General features: G+C 37.7%; 1 pseudogene; it reads left to right on the top strand.

Moving 5' to 3' along the window:
* Positions 1-1,343: 1,343 nt before the first annotated feature.
* Positions 1,344-4,095, top strand: LOC120795398 (annotated as a pseudogene).
* Positions 4,096-20,430: the final 16,335 nt, after the last annotated feature.

Genomic DNA, 20,430 nt, shown 5'->3' with positions numbered 1-20,430 from the left:
ATCCCTCCCGGTCCATTCTCTGGATTCCTGTTCACCCTAACCCTGGGCTTACTCTGCTAGATCCCCTCCCTTTGCCCCCAGTATGCCCAACTCCAGCCAAGCCCGTACTCCAGTTACCTGCTCAACTAACCTGACTTGACAATAAATATATTTAACTGCTTCCACGTCTCAGAGTCTGTGTCTGCACTTAGTGAAGATAATAATTTTTCTTCTCATAGTGAAGCACCCGACCATCTTCCAGACAATTAATTAGCACCATCAGCTAAGTTGATCATAACAGAGCTGAAAGCAGAAAATAGAGTTTTGTATGAAGAGAAGGAGCACTAGAGGGCTAAGCTGAGAGATTTCTCAACAATTGCAGGTGAAGCGAGTAGAGACACCATACAACCTTGCCGATCTTTGCAGGGGCAGGTAGTATGGTAAATTCAAATTCTATTTATTCTGCTTCATTTTCATTGCTTAATACTTTTGCGATTGGGGATAAAGAAGCAGATTTAGTCAAGGTTCAGTCTGAGAATGAGAGGGAAGAACACTCACTCTTTACACTAAACCACATGCACCTAACATTTTTACTATTTCTGCATTACTTAACATGTTAATCAGCATGTTCATGTGGCTACAGTATATGGTTTTCAAAAATTTCATAAACATTTTTAGAAGTAGGAGAAAAAATGGGACAGGCGGCCACGCGGCTTCCTGCTGGTAAACACTAAAAATGCCTTGAGTGACTAAATTATTAGTTTCACTAGAGACATTTATTGACCCCTATAGCTCGGGTTTTAATATTTTTCTCACATAAAAAGCATTCCTCAGGTTAAAGAAACAACATAAAAATGGTCATACATTTTGTGTGCATCACATGAGGGCAACTATTAAAGATTAGTTTCACATGTTATTGACGTATTGATGCAGAAGAAGGCAAAACATGACACGGATCATTGGTAAATGTGCTGACGTTCTGAGGTTAGCATATTGTGTCAGTTTCTGGCATCTGTGTCACTGGTAGCGAGTTTTGCTGCTCTGCCTCTATCCAGTTAATTTTGCTATTTTCTTCATTACACAGGTTAATTACCCACTGTAGGTTTAAACCTACAGTTTACCAACCTTTGTTCTGGTAAAGCACCCTTAGCTCTTTCTTTCTTTTTAGCAATTTTCTCGCTACTTCACAGTTGTTTACACGCTTTTCAGTTGGGCCAGTTACTTTAGCTTAGCATTTAGCAATGGTTTCTCTCTCTCCTTCTCACTCTCCTGCTCTCTCTTGCTCGTTGTGTCTTATGTTTAGTTATTCCTCTGCCTCCTTTAGCGATAATGGTACATGTAATACATGTAGTTTACTTGCGGTGATGGAGGCGAGGGTCAGTGAATTGGAAGCATGTCTCTGCAACATGGAAACCAAATTGTTAGCCATGGAGGTTAGCCAGCCCCCAGTAGCTGTTGCAAGCTGACCCAGCATAGCTCATACTCTTCCCCCCGGTAGCTCCCATCAGCCGGGAAGCCAGGGCGGCTGGGTGTCCACAACAAGAAGCATAGCTCTAAGCAGAAGACCTACGGTTCACCACCATCTGGTTCATGTTTCAAACAGATACTCCCCACTCAGCGGGGGACCATACGGACGACGTAGAATCCTATTTGAAACTGCTGGCTAAGGACAAACGTAAATATAGTAAGTCTGTTATTCACATCTGCGATAACACCTGATTACACCAAGAGGAGGTCAAAAAATGAATGTTGAGTCGGTGTGTACATATGCAAAGACAATGTCGGACTCCGTAGTTTTCTCTGGGCCTATTTTATTTGTTATAGTATACCGCACTCCTGACCCATACTAAAAATTTTCTCAAGTTTAGTCCTTAGTGCAGATCAAGTAATTATAGTAGGTGATTTCAATATTCATGTGTATGTTGATAATGAGCCTTAGCATTGCATTTATCTCATTATTAGACTCAACTGGCTTCACTCAGAGTGTAAATGTTTATCTGATAGTGCTGTAGCTAAATTTAAAGAACTGATTCCATCAGCACTTAATTCACTGCCATGTTTCAATGTAACTGAGGACTCCTATGCTAACTTTAGTCCCTCCCAAATTGAGCATCTTGTTGATGGAGCTGCAGGCTCAATGAAAATGACACTCGACTCCACTGCCTCTCTAAAAAAGAAGATAATAAAACAAAGGAGGTTAGCTCCATGGTTTAACTCCCAAACACAAATATTAAAGCAAACTATGGGAAAACTTGAAAGGATATGGCGTTCTACCAAACTGGAAGAATCCAGTTTAGCCTGGCATGATAGTCTTAAAACATATAGGAAGGCCTCTGTAATGCCAGGGAAGCCTATTACTCATCTTTAATAAAGGAAAATTTAATCCACCCAGTGCTTATTTTTAGCTCTGTAGCCAGGCTGATAGAGAGTCATAGCTCCATTGATCCATGTATTCCCATAGCTCTCAGTAATGACCATTTCATGGACTTCTTCTTTAATGATAAAAGTCTAAATATTAGAGACAAAATTCACCACCTCCTGCCCTCAACCAGCACCAATTTATTTTCAAACACAGGAACCTTAGAAACAGATGTAAAACCTGATGTATACTTAGACAGATTTTCTCCCATCGACCTTCGCCAACTAACTTCTAATTTCTTTATCTAAACCATCAACTTGTCTCTTAGAACCCATCGTACCTAGGCTGCTTAAGGAAGTTTTACCCTTAGTCAGCACCTCTTTAATAGATATAATCAATATGTCTTTATTAACAGGCTATGTACCACAGTCCTTTAAAACAGCTTTAATTAAACCTCTTCTTAAAAAGCATACTGTGGATCCAGATGTTTTAGCCAACTATAGAACCATATCTAACCTTCCCTTTCTCTCTAAGATCCTTGAGAAAGCTGTCGCCAATCAGTTGTGTGACTTTCTACATGATAATAGTTTATTTGAAGATTATCAGTCAGGATTCAGAGTGCATCATAGCACAGAGACAGCACTGGTGAGGGAATGACCTTCTAATTCCATCAGACAAAGGACTTGTCTCTGTACTTGTCTTGTTAGAGCTAAGTGCTGCATATGATACCATTGACCATCACATCCTATTACAGAGACTGGAACATTTTAATTTGCATTAAAGGAACCACTCTAAGCTGGTTTAAGTCCTATTTATCAGAACGATTTCAGTTTGTTCACCTTAACAATAAATCCTCCACATACTCAAAAGTTAGTCACTGAGTTCCACAAGGTTCTGTGCTTGGACCAGTTCTATTCACCTTTTTATATATGCTTCCTTCAGGCAATATTATTAGGAAAAACTCTATAAACTTCCACTGTTATGTAGATGATACCCAATTGGACTTTCTCAGTGAAACCCGATGAAACCAATCAGTTAGCTAAACTTTAAGCTTTGCCTTAAGGACATAAAGACCTGGATGAAAAGCAACTTTCTGCTGTTAAACTCAGACAAAGCTGAAGTTAATTTGCTTGCCCCCCAACACATCAGAAACATTATCTAATGATATAGTTACTCTAGATGGCTTTGCTCTGTTCTCCAGCACCACTGTTGAGTAATCTCTGAGTTATCTTAGCTCAGGATATGTCTATTAACTCGGGCTTAAAACAATCATCAAGGACTGCCTTTTTTCACTAGTCCATGCTTTTCTTACTTCTAGGATGGATTATTTCAACTCCTTATTATGGCTGGCTTCCCAAAAAATCTTTACTGTCCAGCTGATCCAGAATGCTGCAGTGCGAGTACTGACAGGAAGTAGGAAAAGAGATCATATTTCTCCTGTGTTAGCTTCTCTGCATTGGCTCCCTGTAAAATCTAGGATATAATTTAAAATCCTCCTTTTCACCGACAAAACCCTTAATGGTCAGGCACCATCATATCTGAAAGAGCTCATAGTACCCTATTACCCCAGTAGAACACTGAGGCTCCCACAACGCAGGCTTGCTTGTGGTTCCTAGAGTCTCCAAAAGTAGAATAGGAGGCAGAGCGTCAGTTATCAGGTTCCTCTACTGTGGAACCATCTTCCAGTTTGGATCCATGAGGCAGACACCCTCTCCACATTTAAGAGTGGGCTTAAAACCTTCCTTTTTGATAAAGCTTATAGTCAGGACTGGCTCAGGCTTGTCTTGAACCATCCCCTATACATGCTGCTGTAGGCCTAGACTGCTGGGGGACTTCCCATGATGCACCAAGCTCCTCTCTCCTCCTCTTCCTCTCCAGCTGTACGCATTCATATCCCATCAGTGCTCGATACTAACTTGACTTCTTTCCTTTCCCGTAGTTTTGTTCTTTCTCGTCTCTCTCCTCTCTCTGTCCGTCACTTTCTGCAGGTATTTCTGCCCCTGGTGCTAGAGAGTCTGGATCTGTGACTGCAAACCTCCTACTGCCCCCATGATCCTGCTCAACACCAACTGCTTCAAATATTATGATTATCATTACTGTTATTATATTTAGTTTTAGTAGTATTATTAGTCACCCCATTATTATAATTATTAGATTTATTATTAGTGTGATTATTGTTATACATCTTTACATCTTTATGTTTATACATCTGTATGTACCTGTACTGTGCTACGTTCTCTTTCCTCCCTCCTGATAGAAAAACTGTACTGACTGCTGTCATCGCAGAGATTCACCTCGACGTTGGACAGGAGGGGACGTTCGAAACAACAAGGACTAGATTACTTTGATTGACTATAATAGACTTTGCAAAAGAGGTCTTTACAAAAAACGTGAAAAACCACAGGTGATTTTTTTTTTTTTTTGCCTTTCAAAATTCCAAGCAGTCTCTAAGTGACATGAGGTGCAAAAGCTCTAAACTTTTATCCCCTGCTCCATCAGACATTGTGTTTCACTTAATTGTTTTCCTTTTAACAAATAATCTGGTAATTATAATAATCTATAATTATATATAAAATATAATTATATAAAACATATTCTAGCGATGCAGAGGTAATACCAAACTGTGAAATCCAACTCTCAACTATAAATTAAATTTGATTAATAGTTGCCAGCTTAGACCAGCCCAGCAGAGGTCTTTGTGGGTTCTCAGTTCAACATGTCTAAACAAAACAAACCTCATAAACCAAGATAACTCATGTCAGTTGCTGAAAATTCTGTAAATTAAGGGTAATCTGGACCCTACCCAAACCAAAAACGAGTACTGATCTTTAATGAAATGCCATGCTTTTCTTTTAGAGTGAGCATAACCCCAGGGAAATAAAATAAACCACCAACATATGCTTCTACATCAAAATCATAACCAGTGTAACTAACTATATAGCAGGGATTGGATAACAAATAGTATACAGAGTATACAGTATTCCACATCCTGAGGGACACTTTCTGAATGCACAGTAAACACGTTGATCTTTCACAACGGTTCAGCTGTTACACAGAGGAAAGACAGGGGCAAGATGGCGATAACAATGCACATTGTCAGACAGTCTCTCCTCATTCTTGGTGTTTCACTCCCACATGAGGAGTGACTAAAGTCAGTGGTTGGTCCATATGTCACTTGCCTGCTACAGCTACCGTCTGCACAATCGGTAGTACTTTGGCTGTCACTAGCAAATAAACATGGACTGCAAGTTTTTCCTGCGGTCAAATTTGTGCATATAATACAAGGCAAAATTTTGCTTGCTGTAATGAATGTATCAAAGTAATTTGTTATTGCAAGGGTCAGACAGGTTGTAAACAAGAAACAATTTTTCCAGATTAAACCTGATCTGTCAATAATAATCTCTTTCTGATTGTCTGAATGCCTGTGTTTCTTGAGCACTTTTTGTGATGTCATCGTGTTACCATATCTCAGCTATCAACCCGGTTATTGCAGTGGTATTTTTACTGATAAGAATAATGGACAAAACTATGACAAGAAGACCCATGCATAAAAAAACACAACCTATATCTCTTATGAACAAGCATGACATCACATTCAACAGTTTCACAGCTGTGGGCACAAAAGACTGTCTGTATCGTTCCATGGAGCATCTTGGCATCCTATACAAGTTACTCAACACACTTTTTACTAAAACACTAAAAACACTTAAATGGGGATGACCTTCAAACTGAATTCTGGTACCTGGTTCTATCTTCCAAATCTATTTGGAGTCAAAGTAATTAAGAAACCAGGATTTTTAATAAACGTGTTAATCATGTTCCTATCACTGGCAGCATGTTGTTACACCAGCATACAACAGCATGAAACACAGTGTATTTTGAAAAATAGTGATAAACACTGAGACATCTTATGATATTGTATGAATTACTGTCAAATATTTGAAATTAGTAGATTGACATGCACACTTATCCTCAAACAGACTATAGGCATCTAGGGCCAAGCTCAGGATAAATGTTTTTTTTTTTTACCGCTACTGGTAAAAAGCTGTGTTGTCTATTTACTGTAAGAGGGATGATAAACTGTATGCACATTCCCAGAAATTAACACTGCAAGTTCGCAAGATGTCATTAAGCCCATGAACGGTGGGGTTAGTATATCAGGGAGTGAAATAAGGTCAGCAGCACACTCTGAAGAGAACACATCAACAATGAAGAAAAATTAGGAGGAAACTAATAGAGCCTGTTGCTGATGCCACACCTTGTGCCATGATCATAACATTGTCACACCCTGAAGTTATGCCAAAATGTTTTTGTTGTAAATTATAACTTGTCTTAACAGCTTGGGTTGCCTTTTAAATGTATGCATTGGTGAAAAGAAAATATATCAAAAGCATGAAGACACTTCTAGCTTTGTTTTTCTACAGTCCTGGTTGCAATTATTGGAACCCCTGAATTTCAAGTAAATTATTTAGAATATCTTCAGAAATAAACGCAAATTAAACAATTTTGTATAATCGGAATATTTACTAAAATAAAAAAATACGGACATAAAATGTACCCCACAATTTTTGGCACCCTTTTGATGAATTTAAATAAGTTGCTCAAACAAAATAAAAAATCCAATAAAACTCATCTGTGCTTAATTTTAAGTGTTTACATTACCTGAATTACCAATGAATGATGGTTTTACTGCATAAAAAGGTGCTGATTGTTTCCAGTTTCTTTTTCGCAATGGTGAAGACAAGAGAGTTGTCTGAGAGCATCAGAAATGCTATTATCAACAACATAAGAATTCCAAAAACTACAAGGTAAAAATCTTGAAATACCTGTTTCAGCGATTCATAATGTTATCAAGAAGCTTCAGAGTCATAAACTGTTAAGACACTTCCAGGACATGGTGGGGGATACTGACAGAAAGACACATAAATGCAACACTAATGTTTGCAAAAACTTTCATAAATAAGCCACAGTATTTCTGAGATAATGTTCTATGAACAGATGAACATTAAAAAGAGTGGTTGAAAAGGAAAAGATTGACTGTTTTAAACTGGCCAGCAATTAGTCCTGACCTAAATTTCATTGAAAACCTTTGGAGAGAGCTGAAATCTGCCATTGCAAAAAGGACTCCTGCAAACTTAAGTGTGTGAACACATAGCTGTGGAACAAACTACCAGCAGACGTGCTAGAAGCTTCTAGAAGGTTACAAGAAACGTTTAGCGGCTGTCATTGTTGCCAAAGGTTCTGCAACCGAATATTAGTGAAGTATGCCAATAATTGTATCTGGGGTACATTTTGTGTTTGTATTCTTCCATTATTATGCAAGTTTTGTTTTTTTTAATTTTCTTTTTTTTCGTACCCTTGGACATTTTATTTAAAATATTTTGATTATAAAAAATTGGTTAATTTGCATTTATTTATGACGATATTTTAAATTCTGTACGTAATATTCAGGGATGCCGATAATTTCAACCAGGACTATATAAGGTAGTTTAACCAAAACCTTGTTGATTTGGGGTGGCTGTGGTTCAGGAGGTAGAGTGGGTCGTCCACTAACCAGAAGGTCGGTGGTTCAATCCACAGCTCCTCCAGTCCACATGCCGAAGTGTCCTTGGGCAAGCTACTGACCCACAAATTGCCTGTGATGTATCATCGGTGTGTGAGGGTGTGTGTGTAGATCCCAGCTCAACCTGGGTGAGAGGCGGGGTACACCCTGGACATGTCGCCAGTCTATCACAGGGCTGAAATTTAGAGACAAACAACCAGTCATGCTCACATTCACACATTCACACCTACGGGCAATTTAGACTCACCAGTTAACTTGCATGTCTATGGACTGTGGGAGGGAGCAGGAGTACCTGGAGGAAACCCACACAGCCATGGGGGACATGCAAATTCCACACAGAAAGGCCCCGGCCAAATCATATCTGAACCCAGCACCTTCTTGTGAGGCAACAGTGCTAACCTCTGCACCAACATACCATCCTGCCTAATCCAAACTAAATCGAAATAACAGGATTGGTAGATCAGAAATGCTGATTTGAAATTTCTGTAATGGTGATTTTTTTTTTGGATCCACATCACACCCACTTTAAAGGAAGAGACAACTAGGCTGTTCCACAGGGTTGAATTAACCATGTGGTTTAAGAGGGCCGCTGGTCCGTGTAGCACTTATAAGTTGGACTTTTTCAAATAAACAATTGAAAATACAAAATCAGAAACCTGAAGTCAGTTTTCTAAAATTGTATTTTGCATTTGTCAGACCATTTCATAATTAAGATTTTGGTCTATTGTTTTGGAAATTTTCTATCTATGTAATGTTGGAATGGGCGGGATTTAAGTGCCTGGCTCAACTTTCATCTAGCGGCTAGTGAGGCAACCCAACTCGCCCATCATCACACCTGCTTTCAAAGATTTGGTCTTGACTCCTGACACACAGACCATGAATGTCAGTGAGTTACACCAGTTTTTTGCTCATGAGAAAGGCAGTGTGTGCTCATGTAAATACACAGACATATAAAAAATAGTTTGACAGTGATATATGGTACATTTCACATATTGGCTAGGAGTGTTAGCATTGGCTAGCCTGTGTTTTGACAGTGTGTTTTCAGTGTTTGCATACCTAATAAACACTTCCAGGTGCAGCCGTATGGAATAGACACATCCCAATCCAGATTACTGAAATCAGCCTATCACTATAACATTGATTGGCCTCCATCAAAGCCGCCTAATGCATGAGGAATTCTTTATGTATACGTCTAATAAACTGTTTTGTATAAATGCAGCTGATGTATGATTTTAGCTGTTTAAATCCAAATCTCCCTTTTCCCTGACATGTCTCCTGTGTTGCTCCTTGCAAATCCAGATGTTTAGGTCATCCTGCTCCCTGGCTGTCCCCTGCAGCTCATCTTATCTGAACTCAGGACATCAGCACTCCTCTACAACAAAGACAGGCAGTTATTGAAATCAACTACCACAACATCTACAGATCAGATTGAAATTGCAGATTAGATTCAGTTTTTTTCAGTTCAAATTTTAGGTCTGTGTAGAGTACATGAGAATAAACTACAGTATTAGGAAAAGATGCAGCTTTTGTTTCCGCACAGTGTGACATTATGCCTCCAGTCTCTCTCCTTCAGAAGATTAACAGTTCTTAACCTATTCCAAAATCTCTCAAGCAACCCAAGGCATGGAAAGGAAAAAAAGTACTCAGATGTTCTGACTTAGTGTTTTATATTTTTCTATCTAACATTCCATAGATTAAAAAAAATCAAAAAAATCTTAATACGTTGATCTGACAAATAAAACATACAATTTTAGAAAATTTAATTAAATTTTTCCATTTTCAATTATTCATTTTATATATTGAAAAAAAAATTAACAGAGCTTAAAGTACCCACTTGAAGCAAAAAAGAACAGTAAAAAAGAGCTTAATGATGCTGTGTTATATGTAAAAAACAAAACAAAGTAAAAACTGTATTTACCCTTTTGAGCACGGAGAAGTGAAGAAAGAGAACAAAACACATTGTACCCACAAGCAGGGTGTTGCAGCCAGTTAATATGTATGTGGGCACCGGGCTCTGCTCTGTTACATTGAGAGTTACATTCTCCCTTGTAACTGACTACATTTCATTTATGAGCAAGTGTTAAGTGAGTCAATACTGAATGCAATGTACCATTAAATCATTTGTGTGTTGCCTTTGATGTGTGATTTTCATTTGAACAGCTAAAGATTCAAACATTTCTTCTGTTTGGGTTAAAGATTAGTTTTCTATGTAATGTTTGTTTAGTTTCTAAGGAGGACAAATAGAAATATAATAGTTAATAGGAAAGTTTTACAACCAGCAGCTTTTTTTAGCTGGAAAAATACTGGTAATATTAGGTCATTTTTTACATCACAGTACAAGAGCTATTTTTGTATGACAATGAAAACTGTTATTGCCTGGCACCACAAAGATACAGTTGTTAATGGGAAAACACCAGTACTATTCTCACTTTGTATTTGTGTTGGCAACGTGCTGGGGAAAAAATTAAACTCGCCTTTTATTTTCTCCATGTTTAGGCATAATAAGTACATAAACAACTTTCACTCACAGCTGTCTGTTTTCGTTGTGATTCCCTCTTTATTCACTCAGTCATTTAGATTATTTGGTTGTAATATTTTTAGCTATTTCATGCATCCACCAGAATATGTTGTCTAAAATTCTTTAAACATTTTTCTCTATAATTCAAGTAGGTTTAGACAGTACCGAGAAGGACAATGACAGATGATAAACCTAGGATATACTCCACTAAAGCCAGTGGTGGAATGTAACTTTTACTCAAGTACTGTACTAAAGTACACATTTGTTATACTTACTACTAAATATTGTTTTTACCATTCTAAATTTATTTTTCAACTGTAGTTACTAGTTACTTTACAGATTAAGAATTTACACATATAAACACACTGAGCACTTTTGGAGCCCCTATACACCTTTTTTTTCAAGCAATTATCCAATCAGCCAATTATGTGACGTCAGTGCAATGCATAAAATCCTGCAGATACAGGTCAGGAGCTTCAGTTAATTTTTACATCAAACATCCAAACCGGAAAAAATGCGATCTCAGTGACTTTGACCGTGGAATGATTGTTGGCTGGTTTGAGTATTTCTGAAATTGCTGACCTCCTGGGATTTTCACACACAGCATTTTCTAGAGTTTACTCAGAATGGTCCCAGAAAAAAAAAAAACATCCGGTGAGAAGCAGTTCTGTGGACGGAAACACCTTGCTGAGCTGATAGAAAGGCTATGGTAACTCAGATAACCACTCTTTACAACTGTGGTGAGCAGAAAAGCATCTCAGAATGAACAACACGTCCAACCTTAAGGCTGATGGGCTACAACAGCAGAAGACCACGTCGGGTTCCACTCCTGTCAGCCAAGAATAGAAATCTGAGGCTACAGTGGGGCACAGGCTCACCAAAACTGGACAGTTGAAGACTGGAAAAACGCCTGGTCTGATGAATCTGGATTTCTGCTGGTTCATGCAGATGGCTGGGTCAGAATTTGGCATCAACAGTATGAATCCATGGACCCAACCTTCTTGCATCAACAGTCCGGGCTGGTGGCGGTGGTGTAATGGTTTGGGGAATGTTTTCTTGCCTCACTTTGGGCACTTTAATAAGAATCAGTAATGGTTTGAATACCACAACCTATCTAAATATTGTTAATGACCATATGCATTTCTTTATGGCCACAGTTTACCGTCTTCTAAAGGCTACTTACAGCATGATAATGCACCATGTCACAAGGCAAAAGTTGTCTCAAACTGATTTCATGAACATGGCAATGAGTTCGGTGAACTTCAGTGGCCCCCCAGTCACCAGATCTGAATGCAGTAGAACACCTCACAGCATGAATGTACAGCTGACAAATCTGCAGAAATTATGTGATGCAATGATGTCAACTTGGACCAGAAAATAAATATATATATATATATTAAGAATGCCAAACTATTTCTCCATGTCTGATATGCATTCTTACATCTTATACATCTTGGGACATTATCCATCAACACCAGACTAAGAAATCAAGCAGGTGTACTCTAAGTGCTGTAGTTTTAACTACACTCATTTTGACATTGAAAATGCACTAAGTAGTCAAAGTTATAATTATTATATATGCCACTGGACAGAGCACACTGTGTAAGACATACATTAAAATATGATGTCATTGACCAGTATATGATCACTAACATCTTAAAAATGTGAAATTGCACAAGAAATATCAGCAGAGTTCCTGATATACAGTTATTGACTGTTGCATGAAAGGAACTACCCTCCAACCAGTTACCACTGGCACCAACTCACATTTTTGGAGCATTAGGCATACTGAAATGATATAAAAATGATTTTGATCATTTACATCAAAAACTATTTTAACAGCGATAAATTTTATTTTATTTTATAGACTAAACAAGTGTGTGAGACATGATAATACATTTGCCATGAAGCTGTGCATAATGGGCAACGCTGCAGGAGAATCAGACCCTGATGCAGGGCGTTAAATTGGGGATACATTTATGAGGTTTATAAATATCACTTGATGAACTAGAACACTCGGAACTTTCCTATTTCATGCAGCAAGATTTCTCTTGATCTTTATTTTAACATACTTTACACCGTAGTGCAGAGAACTCAAACGAGACCATGGGGATAACTAAATGACTCAGAGTTATTTCAGAGGTTAGGTAAAAAAGCAGGCTGTTCTGTATTTTGATTGACATGCTCATTTTGGACATTCCATCTGTATTTTCCTCTCTTCATCTGGCTCACAATTTTCCCATGTCCTGAGTCTGCTTAAATAAGCCATTACATTCAATTCCAGTATTTATTTTTCCTTTACATTGAACACGATTTATTCCAATAATTACACTGTCGAGATGATGTCTGGGTCTTTACCAGAGTCTGGAATCACCTCAATTACAAAGTGATTTAGGAGACCTATTTTGAGAGTTTATGAACTCTGAACTGCACTTTAAGGGACGAAGCAGTTTAGTTTCTAATTTTTCTCACCAACAAATCTTACAAATGAGATGACAAAATGCTTTGTTTCGCATTGCCTTTTAAAGATGACACAACACTGTTTTCTGATCTGGCAATCCCTATCTGTTGGATTACATAGTCGATGACTTTCAAAACTGTTACAAATCATAAATCAAAATGATTCTTCACTGGTTCTTGATCTGCAACTGTTCTGATTAAGGATTGGTTAGGTTTAGATACAAAACCAACTAGAGAGAGATCATGGTTCAGGGGATATACATTGACAAAACTTTGGTTAGAGAACATTTGTCTTCATTCTTAAAAGAATAACTACTTAGTTTAAATAACCTTTGGAAGTTCATTCTTGACCTTGAGAATACAGGACAAAACAATACCAGTTCAGTTTAGTTGTTTAATGGGAGACGGTTGGGTCAGCTATTTGTAAATAGGCTTGTTATAACATCGTCCTAAGTGGAATTATGCATCAAAAAATTAAGAAAGGTTGCACCACACAAACTAGTTTATGTAGTGATTAATATGTGCAGTAGCCGACTGCCAGGTGGAACTGTTGCCTAGCTGACTGAGCTGACAAAACTAATGTTATCTAACTATAAATGGAGGAATTTCTGTCTGTCTTTTGTCTGTCTTTCTATTTTCTCAACAACCGCTCGTCCGATCGACTTCAAACTTCGCGTGTATATTACTGAAGACCCAAGGAAGAGCAGCGTCGGCTGTGAAGGTTTTTTGAAGACTGGTTGTCCACTAACTGGAAACTCGGTTGTTCGATCCCCGGCTCCTCTAGTCTGCATGTCAAAGTGTTCTTGGGCAAGATACTGAACGGAATTGCCCTGATGGTTTTACCTTAGTTTACATTTGTGTGTGTGTGTGTGACAGGAGCATTAAGTATGAATTCTTTTGAAATAAATGTATGATTATTCAAAATAACTGCATGAAGTATACTACTGCCAAAGCCCATTGGATCATCTTTTAATTTAATGTTTTGGATCTTTTTTGGTTGCAGTTTGTTTTTGTTTTGTTTTAATGAAAGTAACAGTTATCATTCAAACATCTATAAACGGTTTGTGAAAGCCATTCGCTCCACAGCTAATCTTTCCTAGAACTCTTGTTGCGGCAAGAGCCAGTAAATATGAAAGGTGCTGACCATGTGAACTCTTCTGTGAAATAAAAGTCATATCAGATTCAGATGATGACTTACAAGAGCCACCCACAACAAATTAATCAGTCCAGCATGCTGGCATAGGTGAAGGTAGACATTTTGCACTTTTTCTTATTGAACAGATTTAGTACTTAGTACTAACTTCAAGGTCTCCTACTGTACTGAAGCTTCAGTGTTGTCCCTCACTTGTTTGTCGCTTTGGATAAAAGCGTCTGCTGAGTAAATGTAAATGTAAATTTTGTTATACTTATTTAACATACAGTATTTCCCGGCATTTTTAGCCAAATCAAGATGGCTTGAAACCATTTCACATGGGCACATGGTATCCCTTCACTAGGGTAATATTTTCATTAGGTCAGAATAGTTTAACACCAATTACCAGAGGAACTAAAGTTAGTGATATCAGCTGGTTTATCCATGCAACAGTTTACCTTACAGAAAGACATCTGCATGATTGCCATTCAAATTTGCTTTGGATGCTCATGTTCATCAGAGGATGAATCCAAATGATTTGGGTCACCTCCTGACCTTTACTTTATCACTAATGGACAGATAGCCATGAGACTGACTGGGTACATTTGTGATCCCCAGATAATGACCATTTTTTCGATTTGGACATTTTCTGATGTTTGCTCTAGTGGAAACTGTCAATTTTGCACATAGACTATCCAAACTCTGATTTCAAGATCAAGTTCAGGTTCATTGACAGGGTCATTAAAATGTTTAAACTTGTTTCCATTGTATTAAAATGTCCACATCATGAGACAGTATCACATTTGACACATTACACTGTAAGAATTTGTTTCAACACTTTTGGGACTTCATTAATGCAAAATAAAGACTGACATATGAAGCATCTTTGGATATTTTGTTCTCCCCTTGAATTCAATATAAAAAAAACAACAATTAGATCCAGCACAGTTCAATTTTCAGCAGAGTTTAATTTTCGGATATATTTTTATATTCTAATACCACAATGAGCGGTATTGGAACTCAGTGAGGAAATACTGTATATTTTAGTGATTTATATGACAAACCGGTTTAATTGTTCATGCAAACATGGGATACAATAGGTTAGTTGCCTTGTGTTTCCTCTTGTTAATGCCATACAGGGTAGGAGAGCAAAGCGTGTGAGAAATGTGACAAAATGTAAGATGCTTGTAGGCCTACAGTAACTCTAGAAGCCTGCTGTGTAATTCATGATACATCTCATAACTTTTCATAACTTTTGAGCTATATGATGGATTCGCTTTCCACAATGCTAATAAAGCTTCAATCTGAAGTTGCCATAAATTTTATGTAAGTAAATATGGGTCTGGGATTTATGGAGGTAAGCAGAGCTGAATTGTGGATCTTTTCCTTAAACTAAATACTACTAGGACATCTAAACTTGATGTATGTTTGCTCAGTAAGAATTAGAATATGATTGCCTATTTATTGGTCACTTCATACCTGACATTCTGCCCCTTAACCTAAAATTTAACATGTAAGTATGTGGGGAAGACACAAATGTCATGTAACAAAAACAATGTGATGAAGAATCAACACCCTGATTAGAGCAACATGGGCTACTGTGCATTTTTCATGTGTTCACTCTACAAACGATTCTAACCATCCAGCAGGTTAAAAAAGTAATCACAAAAATTAAAACCAAGTCAATGCACTCTATTTTTAAATGAAAAGAAAACATTGGGTCTCTGAAATAGATTTTAAACAGCATTTTGGAGATATTACAGGCATGGTTTATAGGCATGTCTCATATAGTGTTCACAGTATTTACATGACAGATTGACAACAGAGTGTGAAGTCCCAGCTCCATTTGTGTTCATAGTCAGTTAAGAAATGTGTAGATGGCCAATCAGGCTGACAGCCTGGACCTCTGAAACCATAACCAAACCATGTTTCCCAGTGACAGCCGAACTCATGATCTTACTGTCTTTTAGTAGGTAGAGTTAGAGATACAGAAAAAAGTTTTGTGTTTATCCCTGACACACATCCTGGTGTTTGGATGGCAAATGTACTGTGTGCAGATAAAATTGTGATAATAACATTTGTCTTTGTTAATTAAATCTAAATACACTAATCACATATCAAAGGTCAATATTCACAGGAGTGAATATTAACTTTAAATCTAACTGAGAAAGTGGTCTTGACATTCATTGCCATTGTCATTCATTGCCAACGATGGTGACGTCATGTATTGCAGTGTCCAGAGCTTTCAGCTATCTAAAACTGAAGGAAAAACACACATTTTTAGAAACAAAATTGAAATTAGTAAAAATGTGGACATTTTAGTCTTTTCTTAGTCAAAGTTAATTGATATTTTAGCCTTTTAGTCGCATTTCAGCAAATTGCTTTCGAATAAGATTAAATCTGACTGATTTAAACAATTACATCTGGAAAGATGCAACAACATTATCAATTCATTACAATATGAGTCTGTGAGAAAGTAACACACACAAAACCCTTCATAATCAAAAGAACCTAGTACAACAGCCCTTCAATAAATCCTGTCCTTATAATGTTCAGTTTTGACAGGATTGTGCCGGAAAGGCGTTGATTTGATTCTTTATTTTTGTGGACCTTAGAGGGAGTCTTGTACTAGATTGTGTTATACAGTAATTGTTTATAATAGGTTGTACACTACCATTTAAACCAATTTTGTAAACAAAATATTTGGAAACTCTTTGCATAATGTTACAACAAAAGTTAAGTACTAGACAGTGTAGCAGTGTCCCGTTGTTGTGAGAGATGCTGATGGATTTTACATCACTGCCTCAGTACGGTTTTAAAAGTAGAGTAATGTTATTAAACATCTTAATGTTAGGTCAACTCAGTTTTTGTGTGGTGCACCTTAAGGTGTGTATTCAGGTTTGTGGTTTTCTCCCCAGTGGTTTTGTAGCCACAGGGCTTCTTTCCTGCATTCATGGGTTCCCTGGTGCACTATGGTGTCCAGAATTGCACACGAGGAGAAATGTGCAGCGCAGCCATTCAAAGGACATTTAGTTTATGTAATTGTTTGAAAAAACACGCTATGTAATTTCATCTCCTCTTTTTTCGCCAAGCACAATATATAGTGATTTTGGTAAAGTTTTTTTTTTTTTTTTTAAAACTACATTTTAGTCTTGTCTTTTTCGTCAACGATGTTGAATGTTGATATAGTCACAGTTAGTGTTTAATGACATAGATGCTGTCTCGTCAGTGTCTTGTCTTACTCATGGATAAACAGTTTCTTTGACAATCATACAGTTAGGTTCATAAGTATTTGGACACCACCATAATGGATTTGAAACAAAGCCATCAAGATATGACTGAAGTGTAGACTTTCAGTTTTAATTCAGGATGGTTTAACAACAATATTACACTAACTATTTAGGAATTACAAACATTTTTATATATAGTCCCTCATTTTCAGAGGCTTAAAAGTAATTGGACAAATCAACATAATTATAAATGTAAGGATTATTTTTAATACTATTTTATTTTTTAATACTTATCGAAAAAAATTTGCAATCAATGACTGCCTGAAATCCGGAACTCATGGGCATCAACAAATGCTGAGTTTCCTCCCTTGAGATTCTTTGCAAAGCCTTTACTGCAGCCGCCTACAGTTGCTGCTTGTTTGTTGGTCTTTCTGCCCTCAGTTTTGTCTTCAGAAAGTGAAAAGCCCATTCCGTTTGGATTGAGGTCAGGTGACTGACTTGGTCATTGAATAATATTCCATTTCTTTGCCTTGAGAAGCTCTTGCGTTGCTTTAGCAGTATATTTTGGGTCATTATCCATCTGTAGTGTGAAGCACCGTCCTATCAGTTTTTGCAGCATTTGGCTGAATCTGAGCAGATAGTATAGAACTATACACTTCAGAATTCATCCTGCTATTTCTATCAGCAGTCACATCATCAATAAGCACCAGTGTTCCAGTTCCATTGGCAGCCATACATGCCCATGCTATAACACTGCCTCCACCATGTTTGACAGATGATGTCGTGGCTTTGGATCATGAGCAGTATATCCTACTGATGAAACCAAGTTAATCTTGGTTTCATCTATCCAAAGAATCTTGTTCCAGACCTGGGCAGGCTTTTTTTAGATGTTTCCTGGAAAGTCTAATCTGACCTTTCAGGTTTTGAGTGTTACCAGTGGTTTGCACCTTGTGGTAAACCCTCAGTATTTACATTCATGAAGGCGTGTCTTGATTGTAGACTTTAACAATGATACGCCTACGTTCTTACTTTTGAGTCTCTGAAAATGTGCGATTATGTGTAAAAATAGCTGTAATTCCTAAACAGTTAGTGCAATATTTTTGTTAAACCCCATGAATTAATTCATTTCAATAACATCTTGATGCCTTTGTTTCAAATCCATCTTGGTGTACACAGACAAATATACGAAAATTGTGTCACTGTCCAAATACTTACTATTTGTATTTAGTCATAGTTTTCGTTAACGAAATTAACACTAGTCGTGTTAGTCATGGCTTCTGGTTTGCCCTTGAGGTGATGGTTTAAGTGACTGTGACATCATTAATACACTTACTGATGAAAGCTGTCAAAGTTTCTGTGTCTTCCTCAAGATTGCTGCAGTCAATATAGGAGACTGCCTCTTAAATGCTCCAATCAGTACTTTCGAGACAGCACCCTATGGCCAGACCTTAATCTGTTTCTGGAGTGGTCTGGAAATTTTCTGGACTGGTCTGTATGCTGAAATTACCACGACAGAAATGTAGTCGGAATGGCCAAAGTGGGGGTGGGTAATGCTTTGTATGCATTCTTTTTGTTTGTGTAAACAGGGTCCAGTGTATTTTTTGCTCTTGTTGCAAATTTGACATGTTGGAATTTCAGCAAAACAGTCTTTAAATTTGTATGATTCAAGTCCCCAGTAATAATGAAAAATTCGTCAGGGTGTGCTGTATGTTGATTGCTGATGCCATTGTACAGCTCCCACATAGACTGTGTTGCATTAGCGCTGGGTGGTAGGTAGTCTGCTAAAATAACAATATTTTACAACAATCATGAACTCCTTCCGCAGATAGTAGGCTGGCACTTCATGATATGATCACAAACCCCACCAGCAGAGAGAACAGTGTTTTGACACAACCAGCAGTTGTTGTGTCTTGCAGCAGTTCTTAATTTCACACTGGGTAGTTTCTCAAAGCCATATTAAGTCCAATTTATTGTCCAGGGAGAATACACTAGCCAACAGGATAGATGGGAAAACAGGTCTAGAGGGGTTAGCTTTTAGCCTAGCCTGAATACCTCCACAAGTGTTGTGCTTCTGGGTCCTCTCACACTGCATTCAGCCCCCCCAGATCAGTGCCGCAGGCTGAGCTGCAGCATTGGGCCCTGCAAAGCATGGCAGGCTTACTTTGGTAGTTTGTACTTATTCTACCAATCTCTACAGTTTCACTGTATAAAAGGTTATCTTCTAACCAGTTGAAGACACATAAGGGGGCCAAAGCACGGCCAAAATATTATGTCTGCAAGAGGCTGCTGCATCTGCATGGCAACAAATGCACCAAATGAAATAAATCCTTTTAATTTGAAGGACCTTATGACCATTCTTCTAAAGCCACCCACTGGACAAACTATACTTTGTTGTTGTATAATTGATTCCAATTTTACAGTCAGTAAATCAGTACAATGGCATTATGTTTTACCATGTTAATGTCTAAAAAGCATGCGCTCTGAGAAAGGCATTATCTAAAAAATGTTTTCTTGTTTTTTTCTGTATTCATGAGTGAATAAACAATAAATGAGAGTTCTAAAAAGATTAGACTAGCAAAGAAGACTAGTTTTCTGTAGACATACATACCTAAAAAATAGAAAAAGAGAGAAATCATACAGTGCTTTGGTGACAACTTATCTGAATATGGCCATATCAAGAATGCACATCAGGAAAACTGATGTGTGTCCTAAAAGGAAAGTGCACCTTCATGGGATTATGAAATCCAGTCATTAGTCATGGCCAGATAAACCCATTTGGGGGCCTTTGGCCAAAATGAGCTGTGGGCCCCCACTGATCCCTATCACCACCACAACCATTTCTCTGTATCTTTTCATTTTCAACAGTAAATTTAACCGATTTATATAGGAACATGCATCAAAGCCCCAAATAATAAATATATATGTAGTTAGTAGTTTGCTAAAATTTAACATGAGTCACAAGTTTACATTATTAATGCAGGGCCTTTATAAAAAACCTTTTTCATTTCAGATTTTAACAGATAATTTATATTTGTTGAACTTTGTAGTGCATATGCATAAAGACCATATACATAGTGAACCTGGACGATCTGGGGCCCGTGAAGGCCTGACACCCTAGGGCAATTGATTATAATCCAGACTTGTACAAAGCTGGCATTTTTGTCTCACAGTGGCTCTAGAGAAATTCTG

The sequence above is a fragment of the Xiphias gladius genome, chromosome 10, assembly GCF_016859285.1.
Source record: "Xiphias gladius isolate SHS-SW01 ecotype Sanya breed wild chromosome 10, ASM1685928v1, whole genome shotgun sequence".
In the NCBI taxonomy this organism is placed as follows: Eukaryota; Metazoa; Chordata; class Actinopteri; order Istiophoriformes; family Xiphiidae; genus Xiphias; species Xiphias gladius.
The sequence above is the reverse complement of the archived record's forward strand: the minus strand, read 5'-3'. Positions and strand labels throughout refer to the sequence as shown.